Source organism: Tursiops truncatus, chromosome 3 (assembly GCF_011762595.2).
Source record: "Tursiops truncatus isolate mTurTru1 chromosome 3, mTurTru1.mat.Y, whole genome shotgun sequence".
In the NCBI taxonomy this organism is placed as follows: Eukaryota; Metazoa; Chordata; class Mammalia; order Artiodactyla; family Delphinidae; genus Tursiops; species Tursiops truncatus.
Window position 1 is genome coordinate 19,523,341 of NC_047036.1, and position 15,192 is coordinate 19,538,532.

Sequence of the window (15,192 nt, forward strand, 5' to 3'; positions counted from 1 at the left end):
TGACTAGAGTTGGGTATTTTCTTTTTCCCAGGTGGGATAGGCTAGGATAGTATTCCAGTAAATTAATCTCTGGTTAATTAGTTCCCCCTAGGGCAGGACTTGTTAAGAACAGAGTACTCTGGCCTACTGAAAAACGTTTATTTCCCCCTTCTCATGCTAGAAGCACAAGGGGATTTTTCTCTAATGTTGACTCTGAGGACCTGGTTGAGCTCTTGGAGGTAAATCTCACAATGTTGTGGAGGTTGCCATATGACTGGGTCCGTCTGGCATCTTTTTTTTAACACTCAGATTTGTCCACAGTGAGCCATCAGCAATTTGTCAATTACAGTTCAGGTTTTCCCCTCCTATAAGTAGCTGCGGTGACTTCTACTAGTCTGTGTTTGCTCTGGTAAGCCATAAAGTTTCTTTTACTTTTTATGCCTTCTTCTGAACTAAATTAGCTTTTTTTTTAATTTTTTTTTTTTAGGATTCCATTCTGTCTCCTTGTTTTGGCTATTATAATTCTATAACTCTTGTACTGTTTATTTTAGTAATGATTTTAGGATTTATAGTATGCAAACTTAACTCACTACATTCTCCTTCATGTGATATTATATAGCTTCCTGTATATTACAAAAAAACCTCACAATAATATACTTCTATTTTTCCAACCTGTTATTTTGTTCTATTGTTGTCATATATTTTACTTTTTCATGTGTTATAAACTTCAAAGTACATCATTATTATTTTGCTTAGGCATTATTATTTGAGTTATAAAATTGAAATTTTAATCAGAAAAAATCTTATATGTTTTCATGTAATTATCATTTTTGTGCTCTAATTTCATCAATTTGATCCATATTTACATTTGATACATCTGACGTAATTATTACTTTTACATAAAGAACTTTCTTTAGTTTTTCATGTAGTGCATATCTGCTAGTGATGAATTATTTTAGCTTTTATATGTTTGAAATTGTGTATATTTCAGCTGAATTTTTAAAAGAAATTTTCACTGGGTCCATAATTCTAGTTCGATTTTTTTCCCCTAGAACTTTAAATATTGTTTCACTGTCCTCTTTTATTTTTTTCTTAAATGAAATCTGCTCTCATTCTTACCTCTCTTTCTACTTAATATGTCTTTTTTCCTCTATCTGCTTTTAAGATTTTTGTTTGCCCCTGGTTTTGATCAATTTGATTATAATTTGTTATTTTCTTTATACCTCTTGTGCTTGAAATTCGATGAGCTTTTTGAAATAATGAATTTATTGTGTTCATCATATGTGGACAAAATTCAGCCATTTTCTTCTTCAAATGTATTTTTTCCTGTTCTCTCATTTCTCTCTTCTCCTTCACTATCTCAAATAACATATATTAGTTCACTTGACTTTGTCTCATAGCTCAATTATGTCTCTGTCTCCTCCTCCTCCTTTCATTAAATTCTCCTTTTTTTGTATTTCAGGTTTGACAGTTTCTAATATTATGTCTTTGAGTTAACAACTCTTTTGTTCTGCAAAGGGCATTCTGCCATATTTGATATTAATTCTGCCTGGAGTAGCTTTCTCTCTTTTAATTTTTTAAATCTCAGTCACTGAAGTTTTCAATGACTGTATATGTTTGACACAGAATTCAATTTCTCTTATATGGATCTATGCTGAAAGCTCTTAACCCCCTCTAAGCTTCTTAGATGTGCAACCAATCAGTAGTAACACATTAGTGATCACAAAACAGTCAGTACTCCATATACCATTTAGTTTCTTCCTTCCTTCCTTCTCTTTCTTTCTCTCTCTTTTCTTTCTTTCTTCCTTCCTTCCTTCCTTCCTTTCTTTCTTTCTTTCTTTCTTTCTTTCTTTCTTTCTTTCTTTCTTTCTCTCTCTCTCTTTTTCTTTCTTTTATTGAAGTATAGTTGATTTACAATATTGTGTTAATTTCAGGTATACCGCAAAGTGATTCAGTTATACATATATACGTATCTATTTTTGTCAGGTTATTTTCCCTTATAATTTATTACAAAATATTAAGTATATTTCCTGTGCTATACAATAGGTCCTTCTTGATTATCTATTTTATACATAGTAGTGTGTATATGTTAATACCAAACTCCTAATTTATCCCCCCTTTTCCCTTTTGGTAACCATAAGTTTGTTTTCTATATCTGTGGGTCTATTTATGTTTTGTATATAAGTCCATTTGTATCATATTTTTTTAGTTTCCACATATAAGTGATATCATATCATATCTGCCTTTCTCTGTCTGGCTAACTTCACTTAGCATGATAATCTCTAGGTCCATCCATACTTTTGCAAACGGCATTATTTCATTGTTTTTTATGGTTGAGTAATACTCCATTGCAATATTCCATTGTATAAGTATACCACATCTTCTTTATACATTCCTCTATCAGTGGCCACTTAGATTGCTTTCATGTCTTGGCTTTTGGAAATAGTGTTGTATTGAATATTAGGGTGCATGTATCTTTTCAAATTATGATTGTTTTTCCTGGTATATGCCCAGGAATGAGATTGCAGGACCATGTGGTAGCTCTATTTTTTGTTTTTTAAGGAACCTCCATACTGACTTCCATAATGGCTGTACAAATTTACATTCCCACCAAAAGAGTTAGAAGGATTCCCTTTTATCCACACACTCTCTAGCATTTATTATTTGTAGACTTTTTAAATGATGTCCATTCTGACTGGTGTGAGGTGATATCTCATTGGTTTTGATTTATGTTTCTCTAATAATTAGTGATGTTCAGTATTTTTTCAAGTGCCTTTTGGCCATCTGTATGTCTTCTTGGGAGAAAGGTCTATTTTAGATCTTCTGCCCATGTTTTTATTGGGTTGTTTGTGTTTTTGCTATTGAGCTATATGAGCTGTTTGTGTATTTTGGAGATTGATCCCCTGTTGGTCACATCATTTGCAAATATTTTCTCCTGTTCTGTAGGTGGTCTTTTCATTTTATTTATGGTTTCCTTTGCTGTGCAAAAGCTTTTAAGTTTAATTAGGTCCCATTTGTTTATTTTTGTTTTTATTTCCATTCATTCCTCCAGAAGACAGGTTCATAAAGATACTGCTGTGATTTATGTCCAAGAGTGCTCTGCCTATGTTTTCACTAACAACTAAAGATCAGAAAGAGAAATTAAGAAAACAATCTCATTTACCATAGCATCAAAAAGAATAAAATACCTAGGAATAAATCTACCTAAGGAGGCAAAAGACTTATACTCCAAAAACTATAAGAAACTGATGAAAGAAATTGAAGATGACACAAACAGGTGGAAAGATATACCATGTTCTTGGATTGGAAGAATCCATATTGTCAAAATGACTATACTACCCAAGGAAATCTACAGATTCAGTGCAATCCCTATCAAATTACCAATGACATTTTTCACAGAACTAGAACAAAAAAATTTAAATTGGTATGGAAACATAAAAGCCCATGAATAACCAAAGCAAACTTGAGAAAAAAAAATGGAGCTGGAGAAATCAGGTTCCCTGACTTCAGACTATACTACAAAGCTACAGTAATCAAAACAGTATGGTACTGGCACAAAAACAGAAATATAGATCAATGGAACAGGATAGAAAGCCCAGAGATAAACCCACACACCTATGGCCAATTAATCTACAACAAAGGATGCAAGAATATACAATGGAGAAAAGACAGTCTCTTCAATAAGTGGTGCTGGGAAAACTGGGCGGCTACATGTAAAAGAATGAAATTAGAGCGTCCTTTAACACACTATATAAAAATAAACTCAGAATGGATTAAAGAAGGACCTAAAAATAAGACTGTATACCATTTACTTTCATTACGGGAATCATCACTAAATCAAACCAGGTAAATGCACCACTGCTCACATTTCTACAATTCTCCATCATCACCTCAATAGAACTTCTTTTCTTGCCAAATATTTTCCATATTTTAATCTCTTTTTTGATATATGCTTTATTTCCCCCATCCAACCTTCATTTCATATTTCCATCCATTCTTTTTATATTTTGTGCTGTATAATGCTAGAGGTTATTTCAGCACCTTATTTGAATGGTATCTTTTTCTTGTCTAAAATGATACTTGAGGTTTTTGTGGCCCTGTGACAGGAAGGGTGCTAATTTTAAAACAACTAACACATCTCTGAAGAAGACACAGAATTAAGGCTAATTTACCTGTATTCCATGGATTGCAGACTATTGTATCTCTACATGTACATAAAATAATTGCTTCTCAGAGTTATGATATGTGGTATAGCATCCTGTATCACTGTCATTTTATTACCTCAATGTCAAAATCTATTATTTCAATACCACATGATTTACTGGGATTTTTTTCAAATTATTTCTATTATCATATTTGATTTTCTCACTGTACTATTATATAAGTTACAGCTGTATAATAGAGTGATTCACAATTTGTATTGCTTGTACTCCATTTCTAGTGGTTATAAAATATTGGCTATATTCCCTGTGTTGTACAGTATATTCATTTTTTTTAACATCTTTATTGGAGTATAATTGCTTTACAATGGTGTGTTAGTTTCTGCTTTATAACAAAGTAAATTAGTTATACATATACAGGTGTCACCATATATCCTCCCTCTTGCATCTCCCTCCCTCCCTCCCTCCCTATCCTACCCCTCTAGGTGGTCACAAAGCACCAAGCTGATCTCCCTGTGCTATGTGGCTACTTCCCACTAGCTATGTATTTTACATTTGATAGTGTATATATGTCCATGCCACTCTCTCACTTTGTCCCAGCTTACCATTTCCCCTCCCTATATCTTCAAGTCCATTTTCTAGTACGTCTGCATCTTTATTCCCGTCTTGCCCCTAGGTTCTTCATGACCATTTTTTGTTTTTGTTTTTTAAATTCCATATATATGTGTTAGCATACACTATTTGTTTTTCTCTTTCTGACTTACTTCACTCTGTATGACAGACTCTAGGTCCATCCACCTCGCTACAAAAAATTCAATTTCGTCTTTTTATGGCTGAGTAATATTCCATTGTATATATGTGCCACATCTTCTTTATCCATTCATCTGTTGATAGACACCTAGGTTGCTTCCATGTCATGGCTATGGTAAATAGTGCTGCAATGAACATTGTGGTACATGATTCTTTTTGAATTATGGTTTCTTCAGGGTATAGGCCCAGTAGTGGGATTTCTGGGTCATACGGTAGTTCTATTTTTAGTATTTTAAGGAACCTCCATACTGTTCTCCATAGTGACCGTATCAATTTACATTCCCACCAATAGTGCAAGAGGGTTCCCTTTTCTCCACACCATCTCCAGCATTATTTTGATGATGGCCATTCTGACCAGTGTGAGGTGATACCTCATTGTAGTTTTGATTTGCATTTCTCTAATGATTAGTGATGTTGAGCATCCTGTCAGGTGTTTGTGGGCATTTTGTATATCTTTTTTTTTTTGAGAAATGTCTATATAGATCTTTGGCCCATTTTTGGATTGGGTTGTTTGTTTTTTTAGTGTTGAGCTGCATGAGCTGCTTGTATATTTTGGAGATTAATCTTTTGTCAGTTGCTACATTTGCAAATATTTTCCCCCAATCTGAGGGTTGTCTTTTGATCTTGTTAATGGTTTCCTTTGCTGTGCAAAAGCTTTTAAGTTTCATTAGGTCCCATTTGAATATTTTTGTTTTTATTTCCATTTCTCTAGGGGGTGGGTCAAAAAGGATCTTGCTGTGATTTATGTCAAACAGTGTTCTTCCTATGTTTTCCTCTAAGAGTTTTATAGTGACCGGCCTTACATTTAGGTCTTTACTCCATTTTGAGTTTATTTTTGTGTATGGTGTTAGGGAGTGTTCTAATTTCATTATTTTACATGTAGCTGTCCATTTTTCCCAGCACCACTTATTGAAGGGGTTGTCTTTTCTCCATTGTATATTCTTGGCTCCTTTATCAAAGATTAGGTGACCATATGTGCATGGGTCTTTCTCTGTGCTTTCTATCCTGTTCCATTGACCTATATTTCTGTTTTTGTTCCAGTACCATACTGTCTTGATTACTGTAGCTTTTTATTATAGTCTGAAGTCAGAGAACCTGTTTCCTCCAGCTCCATTTTTCTTTCTCAAGATTGCTTTCGCTATTCGGGGTGTTTTGTGTTTCCATACAAATTGTGAAATTTTTTGTTCTAGTTCTGTGAAAAATGCCATTGGTAGTTTGAAAGAGATTGCATTGAATCTGTAGATTGCTTTGGGTAGTATAGTCATTTTCACAATGTTGATTCTTACAGTTTAAGAACATGGTATATCTCTCCAACTGTTTGTATCACCTTTAATTTCTTTCATCAGTGTCTTATAGTTTTCTGCATACAGGTCTTTTGTCTCCTTAGGTAGGTTTATTGCTATGTATTTTATTCTTTTTCTTGCAGTGGTAAACGGGAGTGTTTCCTTAATTTTTCTTTCAAATTTTTCATCGTTAAGTGTATAGGAATGCAAGAGATTTCTGTGCATTAATTTTGTATTCTGCTACTTTACCAAATTCCTTGATTAGCTCTAGTTGTTTTCTGGTAGCATCTTTAGGATTCTCTATGTATAGTATCATGTCATCTGCAAACAGTGACAACTTTATTTCTTCTTTTCCAATTTGGATTCCTCTTATTTCTTTTTCTTCTCTGATTGTTGTGGGTAAAACTTCCAAAACAATGTTGAATAATAGTGGTGAGAGTGGGCATCCTTATCTTGTTCCTGATCTTAGTGGAAATGGTTTCAGTTTTTCACCATTGAGAATGATGTTGGCGGTGGGTTTGTCATATATGGCCTTTATAATGTTGAGGTTAGTTCCCTCTATGCCTACTTTCTGAAGTGTTTTTTATCATAAATAGGTGTTGAATTTTGTTGGAGGATTTTTCTGCATCTATTGAGATTATCATATGGTTTTTATCCTTCAGTTTTTTAATATGGTGTATCACATTGATTGATTTGTGTATACTGAAGAATCCTTGCATTCCTGGGATAAACTGCACTTGATCATGTACAGGATCCTTTTAATGTGCTGCTGGATTCTATTTGCTAGTAGTTTCTTGCGGATTTTTTCAACTATGTTCATCAGTGATATTGGTCTGTAGTTTTCTTTTTTTGTGTCATCTTTGTGTGGTTTTGGTATCAGGGTGATGGTGGCTTGTAGAATGAGATTGGGAGTGTTCCTCACTCTGCTCTTTTGGAAGAGTTTGAGAGGGCAGATGTTAGCTCTTCTCTATATCTTTGATCAAATTCACTTGTGAAGCCATCTGGTCCTGGGCTTTTGTTTGTTGGAAGAGTTTTAATCACAGCTACACTTTCAGTGCTTGTGATTGGTCTGTTCAGATTTTCTATTTCTTCCTGGTAGAGTCTCAGAACGTTGTGCTTTTATAAGAATTTCTCCAGTTTTTCCAGGTCGTCCATTTTATTGGCATATAGTTGCTTGTAGTAATCTCTCATGATCCTTTGTATTTCTGCAGTATCAGTTGTTACTTCTCCTTTTTCATTTCTAATTCTATTGATTTGAGTCCTCTCCCTTTTTTTCCTGATGAGTCTGGCTAGTGGTTTATCAATTCTATTTATCTTCTCAAAGAACCAGCTTTTAGTTTTATTGATCTTTGCTACAGTTTCCATCATTTCTTTTTCATTTATTTATAATCTGATCTATGATTTCTTTTCTTCTGCTAACTTTGGGATTTTTTTGTTCTCTTTGTCTAATTGCTTTAGGTGTAAGGTTAGGTTGTTTACTTGAGATTTTTCTTGTTTCTAGAGATAGGATTCTATTGCTATAAACTTCCCTCTTAGAGCTGTTTTTGCTGCATCCCATAGGTTTTGGGTCATCGTGTATATATTGTCATTTGTTTCTAGGTATTTTTTCATTTCCTCTTTGATTTCTTCAGTGATCTCTTGGTTATTTAGTATCATATTGTTTAGCCTCCATGTGTTTTTTTTTTTTTTTTTTTTTTTTTTTTGCGGTACACAGGCCTCTCACTGTTGTGGCCTCTCCCATTGCAGAGCACAGTCTCCGGACGTGCAGGCTCAGTGGTCATGGCTCACAGGCCCAGCCGCTCTGCGGTATGTGGAATCTTCCCGTATTGGGGCCCGAACATGCATCCCCTGCATTGGCAGGTGGACTCTCAACCACTGCACCATCAGGGAAGCCCCTTTTGTTTGGATTTTTTACAGTTTTTTTTCCTGTAATTGATATCTAGTCTCATAGCATTGTGCTTGGAAAAGACACTTGATAGGATTTCAGTTTTCTTAAATTTACCAAAACCTAATTTGTGAGCCAAGATATGATCTATCCTGGAGAACGTTCCATGAGCACCTGAGAAGAAAGTGTATTCTGTTGTTTTGGAATGTAATGTCCTATAAAATCAATAAGTTCCATCTTGTTTAATGTATAATTTAAAGCTTGTTTTTCCTTATTTATTTTCATTTTGGATGATCTAATGGTGAAAGTGGGGTGTTAAAGTTCCCTACTATGACTGTGTAACTGTGAATTTCCCCTTATATGGCTGTTAGCATTTGCCTTATGTATTGAGGTGCTCCTATGTTGGGTGCATGAATATTTACAATTGTTTTATATATATATATATTGCAGTACGCAGGCCTCTCACTGTTGTGGTCTCTTCCGTTGTGGAGCACAGGCTCCGGACCTGCAGGCTCAGCGGCCATGGCTCACGGGCCCAGCTGCTCCACGGCATGTGGGATCTTCCCAGACCGGGTCACAAACCCATGTCCCCTGCATTGGCAGGCGGACTCTCAACCACTGCGCCACCAGGGAAGTCCACAATTGTTATATTTTCTTCTTGGATTGAACCCTTGATCATTATGTAGTTTCCTTCTCTGACTCTTGTAATAGTCTTCATTTTAGAGTCTATTTTTTCTGATATGTGTACTGCTACTCTAGCTTTGTTTTGAATTCCATTTGTATGGAATATCTTTTTCTATCCCCTCACTTACAGTCTGTATGTGTCCCTAGGTCTGAAATGGGTCTCTTGTAGACAGCATATATATGGGTCTTGTTTTTGTATCCATTCAGCCAGTCTATGTCTTTCGGTTGGAGCATTTAATCCATTTATATTTAAGGTAATTATTGATATGTATGTTCCTATTACCATTTTCTCAATTGTTTTGTGTTTGTTTTTGTAGGTCTTTTCCTTCTCGTGTTTCCTGCCTAGAGAAGTTCATTTAGCATTTGTTGTAAAGCTGGTTTGGTGGTGCTGAATTCTCTTAACTTTTGCTTGTCTGTAAAGGTTTCAATTTCTCCATCGAATCTAAATGAGATCCTTGCTGGGTAGGTAATCTTGGTGTGTGTTCTTCCCTGTCAGCACTTTAAGTATGTCCTGCCACTCCCTTCTGGCTTGCAAAGTTTGTGCTGAAAGATCAGCTGTTAAACTTCTGGGGATTTCCTTGTATGTTATTTGTTTCTTTTCCATTCATGCTTTTAATATTTTTTCTTTGCATTTAATTTTTGATAGTTTGATTAATATGTGTCTTGGTGTGTTTCTCCTTGGATTTATGCTGTATGGGACTCTCTGTGCTTCATGGACCTTATTGACTATTTCCTTTCCCATGTTAGGTAAGTTTTCAACTATAATCACTTCTAATATTTTCTCACACCGTTTCTTTTTCTCTTCTTCTTCTGGGACCCCTATAAATCGAATGTTGGTGCAGTTAATATTGTCTCAGAGGTCTCTGAGACTGTCCTCCATTCTTTTCATTCTTTTTTCTTTATTCTGCTCTGTGGTAGTTATTTCCACTATTTTATCTTCCAGGTTACTTATCCGTTCTTCTGCCTCAGTTATTCTACTCTTGATTCCTTCTAGAGAATTTTTAATTTCATTTATTGTGTTGTTCATCATTGTCTGTTTGTTCTTTAGTTCTTCTAGGTCTTTGTTAAATGTTTCTTGTGTTTTCTCCATTCTATTTACCAGATTTTGTATTATCTTTATTATCATTACTCTGAATTCTTTTTCAAGTAGACTCCTTATTTCCTCTTCATTTGTTTGGTCTGGTGCGTTTTTACCTTGCTTCTTCATCTGCTGTGTGTTTCTCTGTCTTCTCATTTTGCTTAACTTACTGTTTTTGGGTTCTCTTTTTTACAGTCTTCAGGTTCATAGTTCCCTTTGTTTTTGGTGTCTGCCCCCAGTGGCTAATCTTTGTTCAGTGGATTGTGTAGGCTTCCTGGTGGAGGGAATGGTGCCTGTGTTCTGGCGGATGTGGCTGGATTTTGTCTTTCTGGTGGGCAGGACTGCATCTGGTAGTGTGTTTTGGGGTGTTTGTGAACTTAGTATGGTTTTAGGCAGCCTCTCTGCTAATGGGTGGGGTTGTGTTCCTGTCTTGCTAGTTGTTTGACATGGGGCGTCCGGCACTGGACTTCCTGCCCATTGGGTGGAGTTGGGTCTTAGCACTGAGACAGAGATCTCTGGGAGAGCTCTCGCCGACGGTTATTATGTGGGGCCAGGTGGCTTCTGGTGGTCCAATGTCCTGAACTCGGCTTTCCCACCTCAGAGGCTCAGGCCTGACACCAGGTGGAGCACCAAGACCCTGTCAGCCACATGGCTCAGAAGGAAAGGGAGAAAAAAAGTAAGAAAAAAAATAAAAATATAAAAAATAAAATAATTAGAATAAAATTTTTTTAATTATTAAAATGAGAAAGTTTAAAAGTAATTGAAAAAAAAGAAAAGAGCAACCAAACTAGTAAACAGATCCACCAGTGATAACAAGTGCTAAAAACTCTCCTAAGATAAACATAAAAATCAGAAACAAGTCAGTCACTGACAGCAAACCACAGTCTACAGTTGCTCTCAACATCCACTGCCTCAATATTGGGTTGAATCATTGTCTGTTCATGTATTCCACAGATGCGGCGTACCTCAAGTTGATTGTGGGAATTTAATCTGCTGCTCCTGAGGCTGCACAGAGAAATTTCCCTTTCTCTTCTTTGTTTGCACAGCTCCTGGGGTTCAGCTTTGGTTTTGGCCTCACCTCTCTGTGTAGGTTGCCTTCAGGCTTCTGGTCCTTTTTTGGAAGTCTGAGGTCTTCTGCCAGTGTTCAGTAGGTGTTCTGTAGTAGTTCCACATGTAGATGTATTTTTGATGTGTTGTGGGGAGGAAGGTGATTGCCACGTCTTACTCCTCCACCATCTTGAAGGTCCCCCCAATCTACATGATTTATTGTTGTTTGCTATTTTATGTCCTGTGTTTATCATGTATGGATCCTAAGTTTATAAAAATGACTTTATGATAATGATAACCACTCAAGTATCCTTAACAAGGTCATTTCCAATATTATTACCTTTATACCTCAGTATTCTCTTCATATTTCAGTTCTAAAAATGACTGAAGTTTATTGTCATTACTTAGAACCACATTATTTCAGCTATTTTTAATATTTTCTCTCTTGGTTTTCAAATTTCTCTTTTCTCAAATTTCTTTTTTCCCCTCTAATGTATCTCTTAATTTATTGAAACCTTATATACTTTGAGTATTTTATCTTTGGTCTTTCTCTTAATTTGTCTCTCTGTCCCTCAAGCAAAAGCAAGTTTAGTTTACATAGGCACAGTATTAATCAGTCTTTTGCCATGCCTCTTTCCCTTTCTCTTACATTTACCTGGTACCTTAGGAAACTTGTAGGTATACCTATAGATTTAATTTAATTTATCATTATTTGATTTTCAACCCACAGTATTCTGGCCTCCATTTTCACATTTTGAACTGCTCTTTCAAAATTGATAATAATCTATGTGTTGCTAATTTCTGTGTATTCACATATTTTACCACTCTGTACTGTATGATATTTATCATTCTATGTCCATCTTAAATTATTTTCCCCTTCCCTTATCATCTTTGATTGTGTCTGTTCCTTATTGGTTCTCTATTTCTTTTGATACTCATTTTATTCTCCTGTCCAACTAACTGTGTGATGTCTAGTTCTTCATATAAACAAAATTTAAAAATCCCTATTAAAATAATGGTAGAATTTATTTTTGTAGTGAGCTTGTCATTTTAAGAGAACTTTGAGCCATAAATATCTAACACAAGAAACAGTTTAAAGGAGAAAATAAGACGAAAGTTTTTGTTTAAGACTTTTGTTCTTATTTTGATATCTGCTGTTTACTAAGTTAGCCAACTCATAATATCACTGAGCATCTGTTTCTCATCTGAATAATTAGATAATAAAACATTCTATGAGATGATAAAATTAAAACAAGAGTGTATAATATAATGATACCTATAAATCATTTAAAATAATCACTGCCAGTATTTATTTTATTCTAAATATGTACTTCTAACAGTTAAAGTGCATAAACACTGACTTTTAAAAGATGGCATATTATATGAATGCTGATTTTTAATTTTTTTAAAGAGAGGTTATTCATGTAACTACATATCTGTGCTTTAATTGCTCAATTTCTTTCTTTTGAAATTCCCCCATTTACCCAAATAAATTTATTTCAAGAGACTTCATTCATTTTATGAAACAATTAGGTTTGAAGTGATTACTGTTGAGCATTTATGAAATAAATTTAATCTAAATTCCAGATATTGTCTGGAAGCCATTTAAAATTTATAGCAATATATTGGGTATTTTATGCTCATAAATTCATTTTATATGCAGTATTATCTGTACAATGCAACTTTTCATTATAAAAGTGACTCTTCTAATTCTGCAATATGAGATGAACCCATTCATGCCATAATCAAGTATTATAAAGAAAAATCAATAAAATGTAAAATGATACATAGAATTTTGTTTCTGTATTTTATATTCAAAGTACATACAATAAGGAACACTGAATCAGATGTAATGATTTACAAAGAAATCTCTATATTTTGGACATTTAGATATCAGATCACATTTTTGAATAATAGTTTCCTTAGTCAAAAAGAGTTTCTATAATATAACATTATAGCATGCGTTCATATATGCTGTCATGATATATTTAGTTCTCATAGTACTGATTAGTCAGGATATATTTAGTTCTCACAGTATTGATTAGTTACTTGATCCACATATATTTATATGTGCCTATATGTATGTATATATATGTGTGTGTAATTTAATTGTAAGTACTAGTTTAATTCATTAAAGATCTAGATATACCAATAAAAATATATTTTTCTACATATTTGATTTGTAGTAAAAGTGTATAAAATACAATTTTCCCTGTATTATGAAATTGTATATCATGTTTAAGACAAAAAGCACTTTAATTACTTGAAGTAATATACGTTGGACTCATTGGTGTACGTTTTCTGGAAGATATAAAATATGTTGATATAAAATATGTCTATTAAGAAATATGTACATTTTTTTTGTCAGTACAGACTTGCCTTCCACTTTGAAAGCCCACATACTGTTGGCAGGGGAAGATTTTCCTATTTGTTTCTTTGGGGGTACTACTAGAAGCTCACCATATTGATTTGTAAAGTATTTCTTCTAGGTGTTTCTAGTGCTATCCTTCTGCATGTACCTGTTTTCCATCTTAGATCTAATTCAACCTTACTGAATCTATCAATCAATCTCTCTCTCCCTCTTTCCTTTCAAAAAACATTTTTCAGTTGCTCTGTTAATAATAATCAGAGAAGTTTTATTTTTTGTGAAATGCTTCACAGAACCGTATCTACTGCACAGTGTCATATTTTTCAGAGAAGGAAAATAATGAAGTATATCAAGGCAAATATTGGATCTCAAAGTTGTTTCTGTTGTCACTGCATTCTCTGATTAATGTACCTAACAAGTCTACAAGCCCTAGAAGAATAGAAACTGCAAGAGGTATGAAATCTTCCTACTATTATAGTAAACAACAGATATTGTAGCATTTATGTGTAAAAGTTCAAATTTCATTGATTAAACATTAATGCTTATGATGATTAACAAGGGATAAATTTTCAATTTGCAATTAAACAGTGCATTACATAAATATGAATGTACCTATGGCTATAGAAATTAATTGAATATTTCAGTGCTTAAACATTAGTTTCAGGAAAAAACAAACAGCTGTGCCAGGTATAATCAATTGAGTAGGTAATTTGTAATTAATTATAGACACATATGGCCAATGCTACTCATACAGAGAACAAGCATTTCTTAGGTAATAAAGGAGGCAAATGTTAAATTATCTGTAACTATTAAAGACTATCTTCATTGTCATATTGTGGATTAGTTTGACAATAATCTATTCTACATTTTATGTATGTATGAATCACTTGAAAAAATGAATAGTTTTCATTTGGGGGAAAAAAAAGCACATTTCCATAGAGATTTAAAAAATAACTTTCTTTTGATTCACATGTTAACACTAGAGAAGTAGTTCCATGACAAAAACTTTTCCAGAGGTGTTTCACTCATTTGTTGTTGAACTTGGTGAGAAAGAGACAAAGATAATATATTCAGGTAAATTATTTATTTTCTGTAGCTGTGAATCATGTTTCAACTATGTGTATAATACCTTACTTATTTTTATTTGAAAAAAACTTTTTCTGCGGCCTGTGTATTATGATTATCTAACATAATCCTTGATGTGTCTTGGTTATTCTCCTCAGCTACATTGTCATGTAAGACTATATCTAAAGAAATGCAAAACTAATTGCTTTTCTGTATCTCTGAGATATAAGATTGTGTTTGGTGTTGACTTAGTATATCTATACTTCTCAATGTATTAATTTAATTATCCCACAGATTTAAATGATTTCTTATATAGTTATGACTCAGACATAAAAACCATACCTGTTCAAATTCTTCAAGTCTTTCTGGGTAAAGCAAATATTTTGCATTTATTTACTTAAAACTGACATTATTATGAAATGCAGTACTTCTTCTAAATGCATTGTACTGTTTACTTCTTTATAAACAACAACAATAAAAACTGTATCTAGTTTCTATTGTTAGGAACAGTGCTTTGTGCTTAATATTGTTTTAACTTTTGTTTATAACTTCATTTTCAATTTTGTTTTTACAAAGAGCTCTGAATATTTAAAAGTCTGATTTGCCTTCATTATTCTTTGAATTGTATGCATTATCTGACTCTTAAAATGAATAATGTTAATTATAATTATTATCATTGATATGTGGCATAATTGCCACGTGGTATACTATATAAAACAAATATTACACATAATATTTTTTAGTTTTTATATTGCTACAAAATAAAATAACATAAATTTGTGCAGAAAATTATTAGGTATCAGATGGTATAAGTTAGTTGCTACTTGGTTGAT